The following is a 17,080-nucleotide window of genomic DNA, read 5'->3' as shown; positions in this document are numbered from 1 at the left end:
GTAATATACTGATATATATATATATATATATATATATATATATATATATATATATATGTAAGGACAATAATTTTGCAAACAATATACATGGTAATGATGCCTGACAGTCCCCCCTAAAAATATTATTACTCTTTCCCTGAGTCTTGCCTAGCAACCTACTACTGACCACTCGAACCAGGCGGGTAGGGGTTTTGGATTTCTTCACCAGCTTGAGACGAGCTACTCCTTATGAGTGACCCCCCTTTGTACCTGGACTTCCAAGGTTTCTGAATGGTCCTAACTTTCCCTATTCCCCTCAGGATACAGGATGGTTGTCTTTGTATAATTTACAAACCGCTGCTGGTTGTAATATATATAATTAATCCAGTCTACATTTTTATTAACAGTAATAATTGTCGCACTGTCACTTACTGTCCTAATGGGACTTTTACCCCTGCAGATATAACAGGTTATGGGCAGCATCTTCCCCAAACCTAAAGACACCCAGATAACATAACCTCCGGGTTCTCATTGCTGCCATGTACTTCTTACATATGAGTGACAACAACCAGTGACCTTCACCTCACACCTCCACATAAAACTCCTCAGATCGTAATTTGCAGTACCGTGGCATATTTACACACATTATAATTATAAACCTCAGACAATATAAACAATAGCGCCTCAATTAATAATATAATGCTATCACCAATCTCATGTTATCACCCTCAGGTTTTGGGTCCCATCAGTTCATTGCAAGTCCTGTACATCATCGTCATCTTCTTCTTTTGTCTTCTGCTCTTCACTGACTGTCGCCCTCAGGGTAACCCACACAATTGTGGAGTCAGACTGCATAGGGGTGTCCATTGGGGGATTTATTATTACCCCCCCCCCATGTCACTTACTTATTAAAACACTTGATACTGCTGACGGATTCACTCAGGTCTTTGGTCTTTACTTTGATCTTTGCTGATGTCATCAGGACTTGGTTTGGTCCTTCTCGTCTGTCAGACACCGTGTCTTTTAGTATACGTCACCGGGCTGTACATAGCACCTCATACTGTGAGCCTGGGGTGAGTTCCCACGTAGACGGATTAGTGGAGTTTTATTGTGACTACCACAAACCCTCCACAACTGTCCTCTTCCTCTGGCAAGTTACTTGTCTGCATTGCTGCTTAGAATTGTGACACTGTCATCAGTTCATGACAAACGCGTTGTACTGGCTCAGGCTGCGCCTGCCGCATCTCAGTGATGGAGTTCATCATATTAAAAGTCTTCTAGTTCATGTTTACTGGCACTTGCTGGGGACCCAACCCTTTTAATTGTTAAAATAAATACTAATCTTGTGATAACATCATCCGCATACATTATAAACATTGTTCTAAGTACATACAATAATAATGACAGGCCCTTAAACGACATCAAACACACACCTTTATGTAAGAAAAACTTCTCCGTTCCAGTGGACAGGGCACCTAGAAGACGTGTAATTACTGGGTACATTGTATTTGCACTTGGTGTTACACTTTCCAGCAGGATTTGTACCTTGATCTCAGCTGATTACCTGGAACAGCTCCTACTCACAGAAATATACACAGATTCCACATGTTTATCTGACAAGTGTCTCAAACCAATTTTTCTCCCCCTACTCTGGTTCGTTTTACCTGGGAAGGCCTCTCAAGGTCTGTTCTCTTCGTGGGAGGCGCCGGTCTGCCAGGACTTTTTTGTAGGCAAATCAAACAGCTCTAACAGAATTTACCAGCATCAGCTGTAACGCCTGGGACATACCAATTAGATCTTACCACATCGATCCTTGCAGTCTTGGGGCATATGTGAGGTCATACACCATCAATGCAAGTGCCATCAAGAGTGCCTTGGGTGCTACCGGTTTACCTTCCTTTATCCGTCCACATCCTGTCAGAATCTGGTTCTCACGCCTTCCACTCGCAGTTGGACACTTCCTGTGGAGAACAAGCTTTTCATCGCATAATCAGTAATTGATCTTAATCAGGTAATTAATTTGAAGAAAAACATTAGCAAATAATATCTTTACACTAAACGTTCACATTGAGAAATAACTAAAACTGATATATACAAACGGATTCTCCTTCTCTTTATATATATATATATATATATATATATATATATATATATACACATATACACTGCACAGAATTCTCTGCTCTAAAATTTTCCTTTCACAACAAAAATATTTTCAAATGGGAATCTACTTGCACCAAGAACTTATCATCTACACAAACATAATACTGACGCATGCCTCCAATAGTCCAATGCTAAGGCTGGTCCAGAACTTTACATAAAAATTAACCTCAGTATTTAATATTCCCACAGCACTTTCTAAATATCGTTATTAAACAAACTAACTTTGGAATAACATCTGGAGAACTGCTGACATCTTATCATTGTACAAACACCAGGTCAATACTTGGGATAAGCACTGTTCCCCTGTCACTACACACAACGTCTGCAGTGGGGAAGATACCGGCCGGGCTTCAGGCCCCCCTGAGAACAGGTCTACACATATGAGCACATTGTTATACACCTCTACATCGGGTAGTTGTATGCTCTGCAGTCCCTGGGACGGGTAATCTGGCCGGGCTGCACTTTTCACAGGTACCTTTGCTGTTTTACCTATGTCATGCCGTGCGCATATCATGCAGGCTGCTACAAACCTAGCGGTGGCATTATTGTATCCAGGGACAAGCCAATTTACTGACACCTGGCTGCACATACTCTTGTTGTCAGGTCTGTCTTCCCTTGCTCTCTCAATTTGCTTACCCGATGATCCAATAAAGTTCCTACTACCAATGGGCCCATAATTGTGGGTGATGCCAAAAGCGTACCTAGAGTCAGTGTAAATTTCGGCCGTCTTAACTTCTGCCAGGTTACAAGCCTCAGCGAGCACCTCCAACTCTGCTCCTTGAGATGAATGAGAAGGTGAGAGTGGTTTCTGGATAATTTACCTCGTGCCTCGTATCCTGTCTTGTACATACTGTATATGATGAAGTATCTCTACATTACAAATTTAAATTAAAAACCCATGTCACATATAGATAGAACATTTCAAAGGGGTGGCGTCTTCATTCTCTAAAATAAAAACAGATGTTATACACTTCTCCACACTCATCTGATAATCCAGAACACTTTGAGAATCTCACTTTTATCAGGTTCTGTAAATACTTGATTAATACAAAAACAAATATAAATTACTAAAATCTTTACATAAAATTAACAATGTTCAGATAATTTCCACCTCCTTCCCTACTAAATCTGTAAAGACTCATCTGTGAGTGACCTCGGCCTCTTGTGTAAATTTGCTGAAGGGGGATGGTCTCTTACACATTTTGTAGATCTCCTGGAACCAAATTCATTAATTCAAAACAAACCAAAATTGTACCTGATCAGTCCCTTCACCATTTCCCCCTTTTTGGACTCTGCGAAATTAATGTAGCAGGGTTCAAAACTACATCTCAACATAATGAGGACAGGCACTCTATCTGGGGGCCACTAGTTTAACCCCATGTAATACACAACAGCCTGGAACAAAAATGACTTTCTCCTGACAAAAATAAATTTTATCTTTAAAATGACTTGCAACCATTTACCTGTAAAACATCTCACATTTTCCAAAATAACATTTAGGCAGCACTATAGCACGCGCCTAATGTGTAAAAACAAAAACAAAACAATACAATTGTAATTAGTTATTCAATAAAACGCAAAATAATATATCTGGTAATATTAATTACTGCAAACCAATAAACTATATACAAGAATAGGGAACAGTGGAGCACATACATTTTCAAGACCCCGTGTCTCACAATATCTGTATTTTAATTCATTTGAATTAACATCAAAACATTCCAACATTAAATCCTATCATATCATAACACATAAATATGCAGTGTAACTTTTATCGTTTTGCAGACATATCCAGCGGTCTGTAATATTTTTCTCGCTTGGTGTAGTTACAGACAACAGCGCATGCGCAAAGATAAGAAACTTTCCTTTACACAGAAAAAAAAAAAGAAACTGATTTTAACCCATACACAAAACACTAAGATTATTTTTTTTAGACATTACTACTGTTAAAAATAAGAGCATACAATATAGATCTAAAATCAGTGCAATATTGTAATCCCTTGTCTCATCAGTCCACGCTCTATATACAAGCTTATACCAGTCTGCTTTTCAGACTTCACACTGCACACATCACACAGCCCCCCTCCCCACGCAATCGATATCAGTCATTACATTCTACAGGAGGGGGTCACGCACTCACTCCTCACAGCTTCTGTTCTCACAATCTTAACAATTTCAAAGCCGGCAAAAATTGTCCCATACAATGAACCTCCAAGAGTCACACATCTGTACAACAACTCAAGATAATGTACGTATCTGCAATCATACATCACACTATTGTATAGGAATTATCTACGTTCAAAACATCAAACACATAATCTCTAACAGTGTCAAATCTGTCGGCCACTATCTCTATATTATGACGACGTGTCTTTTCACCAGTGCACAGCGTCCTGCACCCCTGGGACGGAATCTAGAATAGAAGAAAACACTGCAGCATGTGTTACTGTCAACTCTTTACTGAGGGAAATGACAAGATTAACAAGGCTATCATTTCATACTGATTTGGTTGGGCTGGGCGTGACCTCATCAGGGGGTGGGGGGCGGCCTCTCCCACAGGAAAAACATTGCTCAGCTGTGAGGGGGGTTTGCTGCCCACAATGAGGACACACCCAACATGAGGGACTGCCGCCATTATAGAGCGGTGGCTGGTCCTGTGGTTTATAATACATATAGCAAAATACCTTTTGCCCAGTCTCTGGCTTGTAGCCGCCCTCCCCTATGCATCTTGCACACTTCCATCAATTTCTTCGTTTTACTCACATACTGTTTCCCTTCCCTTCGCTTCACCAAATCATATGAATAGGATCGTCCGGGTACGGGTGATCCTGATGATTTGAATATGGACCGTAAACCATCCATTCTAACCTTCTATATCCTTCACGTAATTTATATAACCATTTTCAGTCTGCAACTCTCTAGGTCTGGCCGGAATAATACAATTTCTCAGTCTGCAATTCACTAGGTCTGGCTGGAATATTACAATTTCTCAGTCTGCAACTCACTAGGTCTGGCTGGAATATTGCAATTTCTCAGTCTGCCATTCACTAGGTCCAGCTGGAATATTACAATTTCTCAGTCTGCAACTCACTAGGTCTGGCTGGAATATTACAATTTCTTATGACACGTCTTATCGTGTCCCTGTATATGACCGGTTATATTTTCTATCTAGCCCATAATTACCCAGAGGATGGTTAGTCGGGCGCGACTAATTTCTTACGGGTTCATGACCACACAGCGGGGATGTCGCTCCTGTCGCCTGAGCTAATCCAGGCAATCGACCAGGGTTCTACAGACTACCACAAGATCGTCCACTAATAAAGATAAGTCGAAGATTTATAAAACCAGCTGACTTACCATGTTATTGTGGAGGTGATCAGGCTCCTTCAGTGGGCAGTCCCGGGTCATCTGTTTCACCCTGTGATTGTCGATTGTCTGGATTCCGAGACCATGTTGGTCACCAATTGTCAGGGTCATTGTCAGGGTAACTTCCTTTTCCCTGTTATTTCACACCGAATAGCCACCTCTGTAAATTGGAAACTGAGTGCATGCATGGAAGAAATATACCAGGCAGACAGGTTGGTACACATCCTCCCTCAGTGAAACAGGAAGTAAGATTAAACTTTATTGAACAAAGACTTACAAATCTCCTCCCTAGAGATGTGGGACGTGCTTAAGCCCCATTGGCTCTATTCAGCTGTAAGTTCATCTGCACACTCCTCTTGCACTTCAGGGGCAGTGTCTTCCATAGGAGTGTTCCTCACGCAGACTCCATCGTGTTCCATAGATTCAATTTCTTTGTGTAATATACTGATATATATATATATATATATATATATATATATATATATATATATATGTAAGGATACAATTTTTGCTAACAATATACATGGTAATGATCCCTGACAAAACCACAATTGCTATTTATCTGACCAAACCTCCAGCTTCCCCAAATCCCTCTGTAGTATTACATTATCCTCCTCTGTGTTGATTACTTTACAGAGCTTAGTATCATCTGCAAATACTGAAATTATACCATGTAAGCCCTCTACACAGTCATTAATAAACACATAAAAATTAAGGGGGCCCAATACTGAACCCTATAGTGCTCTACTGGTAACTATAACCCAAATAGAGGATGTTCAATTAATAACAAACCTCTGTTTTTTTATTAATAAGCAAGTTGTTAACCCAATTACACATATTTTCCCCTAGTCCCAGCCTTCTCATTTTACGTACTAATTTTTTATGTGGCACAGTTTACATGTACAAAATCCACAACCTTACATCAATATGGTAAAGCAAACAGCCTTTTTAATGAGATCGTGTACATGTGATTTCCTCAGTCAGAATTCTATGTACACTTCTATAATGTTTTTGAATGATTGCAACTGATAAAGTACTTTTTTTTTTTCAAAATAGTTTTTATCAAAGTTTTCACAATGTACACTACCGTTCAAAAGTTTAGGGTCACTTAGAAGTTTCCTTATTTTTGAAAGAAAAGCACAGTTTTTTTCAATGAAGATAACATTAAATTAATCAAAAACTTCTGGTTTTTAATGCAATATCTACATAGGTGTATAGAGGCCCATTTCCAGCAACCATCACTCCAGTGTTCTAATGGTACATTGTGTTTGCTAAATGTGTTAGAAGGCTAATGGATGATTAGAAAACACTTGAAAACTCTTGTGCAATTATGTTAGCACCGCTGTAAACAGTTTTGCTGTTTAGAGGAGCTATAAAACTGACCTTCCTTTGAGCTAGTTGAGAATCTGGAGCATTACATTTGTGGGTTCGATTAAACTCTCAAAATGGATAGAAAAAGAGAGCTTTCATGTGAAACTCGACAGTCTATTCTTGTTCTTAGAAATGAAGGCTATTCCATGCAAGAAATTGCCAAGGAACTGAAGATTTCCTACAATGGTGTGTACTACTCCGTTCAGAGGACAGCACAAACAGATTCTAACCAGAGTAGAAAGAGAAGTGGGAGGCCCCGCTGCACAACTGAGCAACAAGACAAGTACATTAGAGTCTCTAGTTTGAGAAATAGACGCTTTCACAGGTCCTCAACTGGGAGCTTCATTAAATAGTACCCACAAAACGCCAGTGTCAACGTCTACAGTGAAGAGGCGACTCCGGGATGCTGGCCTTCAGGGCAGAGTGGCAAAGAAAAAGCCATATCTGAGACTGGCTAATAAAAGGAAAAGATTAATATGGGCAAAAGCACACAGACATTGGACAGAGGAAGATTGGAAAAAAGTGTTATGGCAGACGAATCGAAGTTTGAGGTGTTTGGATCACACAGAAGAACATTTGTGAGATGCAGAACAACTGAAAAGATGCTGGAAGAGTGCCTGACACCATCTGTCAAGCATGGTGGAGGTAATGTGATGGTCTGGGGTTGCTTTGGTGCTGGTAAAGTGGGAGATTTGTACAAGGTAAAAGGGATTTTGAATAAGGAAGGCTATCACTCCATTTTGCAATGCCATGCCATACCCTATGGAGAGCGCTTGATTGAAGCCAATTTCATCCTACAACAGGACAATGACCCAAAGCACACCTCCAAATTATGCAAGAACTATTTAGGGAAGAAGCAGGCAGCTGGTATTCTATCTGTAATGGATTGGCCAGCGCAGTCACCAGATCTCAACCCCATAGAGCTGTTGTGGGAGCAGCTTGACCGTATGGTACACAAGAAGTGCCCATCAAGCCAATTCAACTTGTGGGAGGGCCTTCTGGAAGCATGGGGTGAAATTTCTCCTGATTACCTCCGCAAATTAATAGCTAGAATGCCAAAGGTCTGCAATGCTGTAATTGCTGCAAATGGAGCATTCTTTGACGAAAGCAAAGTTTGAAGGAGAAAATTATTATTTCAAATAAAAATAATTATTTCTAACCTTGTCAATGTCTTGACTATATTTTCTAGTCATTTTGCAACTCATTTGATAAATATAAGTGTGAGTTTTCATGGAAAACACAAAATTGTCTGGGTGACCCCAAACTTTTGAACGGTAGTGTATATACATGAAAAGAACATTGAACACCCCTATCTTCCTCTCCCTCCCATTCCCTCCCTCTGCTCAAATTAAAACATTCTCATACAAGATATATGTCTGCATGTTTCGGAATTCTACATATTCCATACATCAAGCAGAAACCTCACAGGACTCTTCACATTAAATAGTCAACATCATGTCACCTCCGTACACATATTCCATCCGATACATAATTGCATATGAAAGGTACAGTACAAAATTCCAAAGCATATTATACAGAACTATATCATGGGAAGGCCAGAAACATGCAGGAACTCCACGAGCCCCAATCGATAAATCTGGACATGTAAGTGCTCTACTCAGGACCATAGCAAATGGAGCAAGGTCTGGCGTATCTAACCAGAGAGCCGAGAGGTCTTCAAATTGCTTAGATTTGCCCCTTCTCAAATACACAAATTCACTAAGTGAAGTATTGACCCTAGATTTAAATTCTATGATTTCGGGAGGATCTATATCTTTCCAATGTGCAACTATCAGTTTACGGGCTTGATATAGAAGTCTCAAAACCGCTAGTCTCTGCCCCTCCGTCACAGGCAAATCAGTGGTATATCCCAGGATACAAATAATCTGGTCCAAAGCAATAGTACACTTGTACACCTGTCCAATATCCACCACCTTCTCCTAAAAACCCTAATCCGCGGGCAGCTACACATAACATGTATGAGGTCAGCTCCATTCTCCGCACACCCATAGCAGCATGAGTTCCCTTTATATCCCATATTATAAAGAAGAAGAGGGGTCCTATTAACCCTGTGCAGAAAGCGTAGTTGTGAAAGTCGATATATTTCACTCAGGGACGTGTTAGGGACTGATTCTAGTATGTCCTGCCAAACCTCTTCATCAATCTGACCTACAGTAGATCTCGCTCCCATCTTTCCCTCAGATTAAGTGGCCTAGCTTTGAGAGTGGGATCTAATAGGGATACACGCAGCAAATAAATTATGCCCTTAGCGTTTCCTAGCTGAGCCAAAACTTTAAGAAAAGAAGTATGGGGATGCGGGGGCATTGGCGTCAATCTGTTCTGTTGTTCATAAGTGTGTCTAAGTTTTAGGTACTTAAAGAAACTAGATTGAGGTAGATCAAATTCCGATTTCAGGTCTAGAAACGTGCGAAACACACCATTAGAAAAAAAGGTGCCAGAGGGTTCTAAGACCTCTACACTGCCAATCCTCAAACCCTTCTAGTTTATCAAATTCTTTATTAAATGTTTTTCCCAATATGGGGGAATAAGGAGTATACCACTCACTATTCCCACCAGTGCTTTGGCTCTATCCCAGACCTTATAAATCATAGGAAAGCCCATCCTCGGTTCTCCCAACCGGCCAGATTCTAAAACTAAAAATGGCTGTTTCTCACCAGTCACCACGCTAAGTAATTTCCCCACTGCAGTAGATGGTATCTCCGCTCCCCAACCTCTGAGATGTTGAAGCTGAGCCGCAATATAGTAAAGCCACGAGTTTGATACGGCCAACCCCATCTTCTTTTGGTCTCTGCATGGTCTCCATACGTATCCTTGGAGCACCTCTTTTCCAAATTAGATCCCTAAAAATACCAGTGAGTTTGTGAAAAATCCTGTGGGGAAGCCAGACCGGGGCATTATGCAACATATATAGTATCTGAGGCATGAATATAATCTTAGTGAGGTTAGCTCTACCCACCACACTGAGCGGAAGTTTACACCATGCCGTCATCTTACTCTGCAGCTTAACCAATAATGGATCAATATTTAGAGATTCAAAATCCAGATCTCTGTCACTAACATGGATGCCGAGATATTTAAATTTGGAGACTATTTGCAGTTGCCCTGTCTCTTCTGACACACCAGGGGGCTGAGGTCCCACCAATAAAAGGGAGAATTTCGCCTAATTGATAGTTAAGCCGGACAAAAAAACAAAATTATCAATAATATGCATAAATTCCGTAAGGAAACAGGCCAGTTACTTAAGAAAAGGAGCATGTGGTCCGCATAGAGAGTAATTTTTTCATGTACCCATTCATAACTAAATCTCTTAACTACATCAGCTTGAAGAATGGCTGCAGCCAGTGGCTCTATGGGCAACACAAATAGCAGGGGCGATAAGGGGCTTCCCTGTCTCGTTCTTCGGAAAAACAGAAATGAGGTTGAGAGTAGACCGTTAGCTCGAACCCGGGCCTTAGGCGCAGCATACAGTCTTTTAACCCAAGAGATAAATCCGCCACCAAATCCAAGACATTTTAAAGTAGACCATAAATATGTCCACTCCACGCAGTCAAAGGCCTTTGCTGCATCCAAAGAGGCCACCACTCTGGCCTCCCCTGCAACTTGCGGCATCTGAAGGTTCACAAACAATCTACGTAGGTTTACAGCCGTTGACATATTGGGCATAAACCCCGCTTGATCCTGATGCACTACCGTTGTGACCACCCTAGAGAGTCTATTGGCCAAAATGTTAGCAAGTATTTTAACATCAATCGTCAGGAGCGAAATAGGCCTGTATGACTCAGGCAGTCGGACATCTTTATCGGGTTTGGCTATCACAACCATAATGGCATCATTCATCGAGTCAGGCAGCCGACCATTTTCCAAAGCCCACTGATATACCTGGAGTAATTTTGCCATCAGTGGTTGGGTATATGATTTAAACACCTCGGCCGTCAATCCATCCATACCAGGGGATGTAGCATTAGCCATAGAGGACAGTGCCTCCTCCACTTCTTCCAAAGTCAGAGGCGAGTCGAAGAGCATCGCATCCTCAGGAGACAAGGATGGAAGGGAAAGATCCCAACTTCCCTTTGGAGGAAGCAGTCCTAGACTCATAAAAGGATGCATAGAAATCCCTTAACACTTCTAGAATCTACTGCGGGTCATCTACCAGATTACCTGCGCCAGAGTGTAATTCTCTAATGTATAAAGTCTCCTGTTGAGCCCTAGGAATCATAGAGATAGCCGAGTGCATTGTTCGGCTTTTTGCGCTTCTATAGAGAATGAATGCAGTGGCAGTGCACATGAGCGACCTGCCGCTCGGTTCAAACTTGGGGTTCGGGCAACTTCGGGATCCTCATTCTCGTAAACGGTGGGGGTCCAAGCTGTTGGACACTCACCAATCAGCAAGTTATCCCTTCCCCTATGGATAGGGGGTAACTTGTTGTAACCGGAATACCCCTTTAAACACATTTTACTCACTTACACAGTATGCGGTAATGATTTTCCCAAACATGATCACATACAGTTATAATTATGCTTCAAGGTAATGATACTTGATACTTGATAGTGACACATATAATATATATATTTAATAGTTTTCTGTGTGGCGTCCCCGTTTGTTCTGTTAAGTGCACTGTATATTTTCCTATATTTCCTTATACCATAATAACACTAATCAATTGACCACATTTGACTGCAACATAACTCATCGAATACATTTGCATGTTGAACTGGGTAGAGTGAGAGAAAGAGACAAACAGATATACTTCCCAATACAAGTCTATGGAGAGGGAAGGTGGCGCAGGAGCAAAGGGAGAAAGAAACACACAGATGGGCTGCAGCTTTCTGGTGAGCGTTTTATCTCATCCGAGGGCTACATTCTCAGCTACACTGCTCATTACTGCTGTATAATCTCCTCCATGCTGCTGCAGCTTCTATATATGTGATAGATAGAGATAGGAGAGCAGGGTTCTCCTCTTCTATGTGTGCAGTGTATAGAAGATATGATAGTAGTTATCCAGAAGTATCTACTTCTGGATTTCTTCTCCCTGGGCAAAGAGAGTTTTTCACCTGTGGGATAGCAGCGAGTGGCAGCCGGCACCTAAAAAGATCATCATTGTTATCTATACAAAGCAGTAGTGTTGTGCCTATACCTGCACAACAAAACTTGGTGAGTTCACCAGCTCACTTTTTACTACTCTTGATTCCATTTCCAAACAGTATTACCTTAGAGGAGCGCCGCTTGTCCTCCTTCCCCTTTTTTCTTTCACATAATGATAGTAGTTCGAGTCTACCCACTAGCTCAGAGAAAACTAAAAATTTGAGATAAAGCCTGTAGAGGGGAAAACTGCTAAACAATGCCATATACAAGTCTGTTATTCCTCATGTACACATATATGACAGCTTATTCTAAAAAAAAAGTCACCTAAAAAGTTAGGTATGCTTTAAAGGAAAGTTACTGTATTTTCAGTACATGGAAAAGTAATAGAACAGCAATTTTCTTTTTCAAATATTAGCCATGTGCCAGTTTAAATGAATGTGCCTGGTCAGGAGGGGGGGGGGGTAAAAATTTTGGTGAGAAAGTGGTTAAAATAAATTTACTGTATTTTCAGATTAATTATCAATCAATACCTTGCGTCTTTGTCACCAAAAAAACAAAGACTAAATTTCCTAGAGAAGAGTCCAAGCCAAGAAATGCACTCCTGTCGGTAGTAGATATCCTAAAGAGAAGAGAATCCAGTAAGTGTCATCAGGAATAAACCAGAAACAATAGGACAATGGGTTAGTTCACCAAATTAGCAGCCAGTGATTTGTATACTTGTTACCTGTCCAATGCTCTCCGCTAAGTGTCTAGAGCTGGCGAAATGGAGCTCGCCTGCTGGATCCAAGCTGCTGCTACATGTCCATCATAGAGAGGGAAGAAAGCAAGACAATGAAGCCACTGACCTTGGGATAACTGCTGCCCACTGCCAATCCTATACCCATCCTTAACTAGGGCATCCATATCCCAAACTGTAACCCAAAAAATAAATTTAGTCACAGATCTGATACAGACACAAAGACTGCAGCTTTCCACATGTACAGATGGTGAATGTCCGCCCAGGTGTCGGACCCCCATGATCACATCTTGATGTTCTATGCTATGTACAAGTCCCAGAGAACCCCTTTAATTTTTTTAATTTATCTTTATAGCAGTCAAAGATCAGTTTTTCTCATACAGAGCTCCAAATCCCCTGAAAAAGCTGAATAAAATAATAAATTGTAGTTACCTGCAGCTACCACTGGAGCATAGGATATTATTGCAAACTGTTGTATTAGTGCAATGTGCAAACAGTATTCAATAATCTTCTGAGCTCCCCCTAGTGGTGGCTGCAGGTAGTTATAATTTCATCATTCTTAAAGGGGTTTTTCCATCAGAGACATTTATGACATATTCAGGGAAAACCCCTTTATTGCAGAGAATTTGGAGCTCTATATCAGAAAAATGTAACTCTGATTGCTATATAAAGATTCATTAAGAACTTAATCAGCACCTGAAAATGACAAGATGTTAAAAAGTGGACATTCACTTTACATTTAGGAGTCATTATCACATAATATTATGCGGGATTCACTTAATCTTTTTTCTTTATATCTTTGGCTTTGTACACTCTTATTTAGACAATAATAATAAACTGTCTTTACTTTGTACTTATAGGATCCCATCATAGTAGAATCAACAATATAGGTAATACCAGACACAAAAACATATGGTATTCTGAATGGTATTGGTGCTTTATAAAGATATATGGCAGAATTTTTTTTATGTCGTCCCTAGCCCCTAAATGACAACCAAAGTGCCTCCATTAACAGCGCCTTAGAAAGTTGTTCCACCAAAGCAAGTGGGCATAAAATGATCCTATTTAAAAAATTAACTTATGTACCAATTTAAACTTATTAAAAACGTACTTCCAATTCCAAGATATTACCTTGTTTCCCCTTATATGGTGCCTCCTGCTGTTTAGTGTGTTCCCTGCTGTGCACGTCCTTCCAGCGTAGCTCTAGCTGGAGGACATGCATGTGCAGTCTTTCTCAGCGTGTGGCGGATGAATCCATAGTTGCTCTCCGTCTATCGTCATAGCAGTAAAAAAGCTGATTTTGTCCCTGTATGGCACGTATCACCGGCAAAATAACAGATGAAAAAGATGAAAAGGTACAGTATTTTTGGGAGCCGGTATAGCGATGAGAGCACATTAAATTCAATTTGTAAAGCATTTAAGAGAGTTTGTGAGTAAAGGTCCTATTACACGGCCCAATATGGGCCATAAAAACGAGCGCCGATCAACAAGATGCATATATTCACAATCTAGTCAGTACCACTAGATACTTTTTTGTAGACTCCTTGTTTCTCCTTTTTCCAACCAATGACTATATCTCCTACTATGATACATTCATTATTCCCTTCTAGGTGGAATTTACAGTAATGTATATATCATTTGATTATTCCGGAATACATATGGGGATATTCCATTTCTTTCATCCCCCTTAAATCTTTTAACCTCTATTGTTAGACCTGTCAAATGTATCTTAGCTCTATCGGACATTCACCTATATACACATACATAAGAATACTTACCTTTCTTGGTGAATCTTACCACGGCTGTATTTTCTAAGTGCCCGGACATGCGTACTTTCATCCACAAATGCCGAAATCGGCTAAGTTCAGCGATGTGCCTAGCACGCCGGCGCATTAAATAGAACTAAATCACTGACAACAGATAAGCGACTAAGTCCAGCCGTTATCCCAGGCGCGCCTAATATATCTTCTTGACCGAAATCGTCTAAGTGCCTTGACATGCGCACTTGCTTCTATAAAGTCCGAGATCGGCTAAGCACAACTGTTTGATCATATGCGCATGCGTCTACCATACACCCGGATCAAAATTTACTAAGTCCAGGTGTAGTTGAAGTACGCAGGCGCACACGGCACATTTTAATTGGTCCAGCATACACTCCCTCGCTTGGCCAATTCTTGTGCCAATCTTCTAACACGAAGGCTTGGCTTTCTAATAGAGTTTTCATTGGCTCTCACACAGGTGAATCCTGTGTGACGTACCTTGCAGTCCTTAAAAGGAGTAACAGTCTACACGCGCGCTTACTAGCCCCGTTTTGATCCCCTGAGGACGCTGTGTTAACAGCGAAACATGTCGGGGGGGGGGGCTATACACAATCTTTTAAACAGCCAGGTCCTGTTAGCAACCAGAGCACGCTCATTACGATATATTGAGGCTGAGCAGTCTGCAGCTGTTGGCCGGACATATTTAAATTCAATTCACTCACACGCTGTCTGGCAAACATGCAGAGAGAGTGTCAATAGAGCGTGCGCTAAACTAATACTGGCTGGAAATTTTAATTGTCTGTGCTCATTGTATATGTCCTTATGGACATCTTTAGTGGTAAAATAATAAAAGTTATATTTTAATAATTTAACCTATCTGTTAGTGGCTGGGAAATTTGGCTTTTGGTGTGCCTTCTGGCACATTTGTTCCTTTTTGTATCCGATCAACAAGAAAGCTCGATGATCGGCGCTCGTTTGCTCCTTTCACAAGGAGCAATGATTGGTTGTGTATGAGAATGAGCAATCGTTACTAGGATCACTCGTCCTCATACATTTCCATCATGTTGGCAGCACATCTCCCTGTTTACACAGGAGGATGTGCTGCCGACAACAATAATATTAATTGCTGCATAAACTAGCAGATCAGCCGTTGAATGAGTTTTTGCTCGTTCATCAGCTGAATGTTGCCCTGTTTGCCCGATAATTGGCCCATGTAAAACGTCCTGAAAACAGGTGGATGGATAACCCATTTAAGAGTAGCCTTATTAACACTGCTAGCACAGTACCCCATTAAATAATACCAGCAGAATGCCCCAATAAAAAATATTGGCAGCAAAGTGCCCCACATAAACAGTTATAGGCCGAACCTTCCCATCCCACAGCCATTTAATAAAATTATAAAATTAAGATTTCCTGCACCAACCTCTAGTGGGAGTACACTGCATTAATATATATATATATAAAGCTCATATTGAAGTTGTTGGGAGCAATATAAATACAGTATATGGACACCTACACATTACACCTACAGTAGCTTTCATGACATCCCATTCTAAATCCATAGGCATTAATATGGAGTTGCCTCCACCCCCCTTTGCAGCTAAAACAGCTTCCAAAGTCCTGGGAAGGCTTTCTACAAGATTTTGACGTTTATCTGTGGGAATTTTTGCCCATTCATCCAGAAGAGCATTTGTGAGTTCAGACATTGATGTTGGACAAGAGCGGGCCTGGTTCGCAATCTCTGTTCTCGTTCATCAAAAGGTGTTGGATGGAGTCGAGGTCAGGGCTCTGTGCGGGCTAGTCAAGTTTTTCCACACCAAACTCACCCAGCTTTGTGCGCAGGGGGACAGTAATGCTTGAACAGAAAAGGGCCTTCCACAAACTGTTCCCACAAAGTCCAAAATGTCTTCTATAATAAAGCATTAAGATTTCCCTTCACTGGAATTGAGGGGCCTCTTACAGTTGTCTTGTAACAGATTGAAGATGAGTGAATGTAGTATTTATGCAAATTAAAATCCAGTGATCCTATTTGCCAAAATGTAAATGTTATCTCTGTTGTACAATTGGTTCTGGTATTGTATCTGTACATTGGACTTAATTCTGCAGTTGTAAGCTTGGTTATATTAGATTATTTTCATACTTCGTACATAACATATTTTTCGGACTATAAGGCGCCCCTGACTATAAGACGCACCCAGGTTTTAGACAACAGAAAATAGTAAAAAATTTCATATTTTACAAAGAAAAAACTATTGGTTAAAAAAAATAATTTGTTCAGTTTCACCACATTCTGAAAGCCATAAATTATATTTTTCCATCATTTGAGCGGTGTGAGGGCTTATTTTTTGCAGGACGAGCTGCAGTTTTTATTAGCACCATATTTTGGTGCATACAATTTTTTTATCACTTTTTATTTCATTCTTTTTAGCACTATGGTGATCAAAAGACAATGATTCTGGGGTTTTAAATTATTTTTTTTACACCATTCACAGTCAAATAATGCTACCGGGTCACCTGACTGCCGACTATAAGATGCAGGGACTTTTTAGCAAGATTTATTCTGGCTAAAAACGGCGTCTTATAGTCCGAAAAATACGGTAT

This window comes from Rhinoderma darwinii, chromosome 1 (genome assembly GCF_050947455.1).
Source record: "Rhinoderma darwinii isolate aRhiDar2 chromosome 1, aRhiDar2.hap1, whole genome shotgun sequence".
In the NCBI taxonomy this organism is placed as follows: domain Eukaryota; kingdom Metazoa; phylum Chordata; class Amphibia; order Anura; family Rhinodermatidae; genus Rhinoderma; species Rhinoderma darwinii.
This window is presented reverse-complemented; position numbering follows the sequence as displayed.